The sequence below is a fragment of the Penaeus vannamei genome, chromosome 6, assembly GCF_042767895.1.
Source record: "Penaeus vannamei isolate JL-2024 chromosome 6, ASM4276789v1, whole genome shotgun sequence".
Classification (NCBI taxonomy): domain Eukaryota; kingdom Metazoa; phylum Arthropoda; class Malacostraca; order Decapoda; family Penaeidae; genus Penaeus; species Penaeus vannamei.
In genome coordinates, this window is record NC_091554.1 from 10,859,200 (window position 1) to 10,861,699 (window position 2,500).

Below are 2,500 nucleotides of genomic sequence, written 5' to 3' on the forward strand. Positions count from 1 at the left end.
ATACTAAATCTAATTACTAAAAAGGAAAATAATAATGGTTATGGCAATATTAACAGTACTAATGATAATTATAATGATAGTGATAATAATGATAATAATAATAGAAATAATAAAAAACAATAATAGTGATAATATCAATAGCAATAATGATAACAGTGTTAATGACAATAACAGTGACTATTATAATATCACTGAATAATTTTACAGTTAATAGTACTGCTAATCATAATGATTACAATAATGAGAATGATAACAGCAATTCGAAATCTATTAATAAAATCATGATAATGCTACTTAGAAAATCATACTGGGATTGACAGGCGTGATAAGAATAATGATTTGGTTGTTGTTGTGGCAAAAAAAAAAAAAAAAAAAAAAAAAAAAAAATATATATATATATATAAAGCAATATAAATAACAAATATGGGAGGAAAATGATAACAACAATTACAACGACCATAGGGTTTTTATTAAGCGTATATAGCATCATCGATCCTGTATATCAATTCCATTAGTATATTGATACTAATATTGTTCTGCTACATAATGCAGTGATAATAATGAAAAAAATAATAACAATAATGTGTGAAAATAATGGAAGAGAAAATAATAGTGAAGACGAATAACCATCCTCAACATCAACATCAACAATATTATCAAAATTCCCATTATCTTGACGTCGGTAAAGAACGTCTTCCTTCTCCCCAACAAGTTACAGACATGTATGTCGTGGCGGTAAACATCTGTTTGGGAATGTCTGCCGCCAAGCTATCAAGGCTGTCACCCTCCCTTGACCCCGGTGTTCTAAACTATTAACAACGTCTCTTGTGTGCGAGCTGGAACAACTTTCCTGTGTGTGTTGCGGTCTCGGTAAAATGTGGATTGCGTCCCGAAAGAAAGACCCTGAGACCCTTTATCTGGCTGCGACTTCCGGCACTCTCGCGTGTCGACAGATTGTCATAGGCGCATCTTCAATCCTCGGGTTTTGGGGCCTTTTTTTGTTTTTGTTTTTTTGTTTGTTTTTTTTATTTTTTATTTTTAGAGACTTTTTTTCTCTTCTCTTTCTCTCTCTTTTTTTTCTCTCTCCTATACTCCCTGTCTGGTCTATCCGAGGACAAATTCCCCAGGTCGTATTGTAAAGACGTCGATAATGGAAACACCAAAAACAGGGCAGGGAAAACTCTCGGGAAAATCAAGAGATACTTCAAAAATTTATTGCAGAATAAAACTCCCTGGCTACTTTTCCCTCGGAACAAAAAGCCTCGAGCGGGGACGTGTAGGTTACAAGACCGCCAAACGAGCTGTGACGGGGGCGAGGGGAAACGGACAACTTGATCCTTGTTTGTAGCGACCCAGTAATGAGCCGGTAATCCCTGCACAGCTCGCGCCTTGCCACCGCCAATATTTCTGGCGGGATTTTGGCGGACTTGAGATTCTGGCGCGAGGGATTTGGCGTGTTGGGGATTTATCCAGACCTCTTGACGCTATTTTTCTTTGTTTGGGCTTTCGGCGAGCGGCGGACGAGGGCTGCTTGATCAAATACGACGGCGAGTAGCACGGGATCAGACCGCGCCGAGGGACAGATTAGAAAAATATCAATACACCGGACGACCGAATAACCGGCGACGGAAAGCGGGAAGTGAAAACAAATCAGAACAAAAAAGTCTCCCGCAAAGGCCAAGCTCCCAGAAGCTCCAAGGAGGCACACAAGAACCCCGCTGCCTTCCTTCTGCGAGTCCAATATTACCATTGTCAACGCGTCTTACACGGCTTAGGGCCACCCCCCCCTAACCCCACCCACCCACCAGGCCAGGGGATGGGGGTGGGGCAGGTGGAAAGAGGGAAGGAGGAGGAAAGAGGGAAGGAGGGGAGGAAAGAGAGAGAGAGAGAGAGAGGGAGGGGGAGGAAGGGGGAAGGGAGGGAGAGAGGGAGAGGGAGAGGGAGAGAGGGAGAGAGGGAGAGGGAGAGGGGACTCAGGACGCTCTGCCTGGGGGAATTCATGCTCGGCTGGGGATATATGTTAGTATGTCAGGATAGGAACACGACAGGATGGAAGGAGGAAGAGGAGGAGGAGGAGGGGGGATGGAGGCGGATGGGGGGAGGGGGAGAGGGAGGGGGTTGGGAGGAGGAGGAGTGAGGAAAAGGAAGAAGAGAAGGAGGAGGAGGAGGGGCGAGGAAAGGGAAGAAGAGAAGGAGGAGGAGGAGGAGGAGGAGGAGGAGGAGGAGGAGGAGGAGGAGGAAGAGGGGGGAGAAGGGGGGAGGAGGAGGAGGAGGAGGAGGAGGAGGAGGAGGAGGAGGAGGAGGAGGAGGAGGAGGAGGAGGAGGAGGGGGGGAATGGAGGGGGATGGGGGAGGGGGGGAGGGGGTTGGGAGGAGGAGGAGTGAGGAAAAGGAAGAAGAGAAGGAGGAGGAGGAGGGGCGAGGAAAGGGAAGAAGAGAAGGAGGAGGAGGAGGAGGAAGAGGGGGAAGACGGGGAGGAGGAGGAGGAGGAGGAGGAGGAG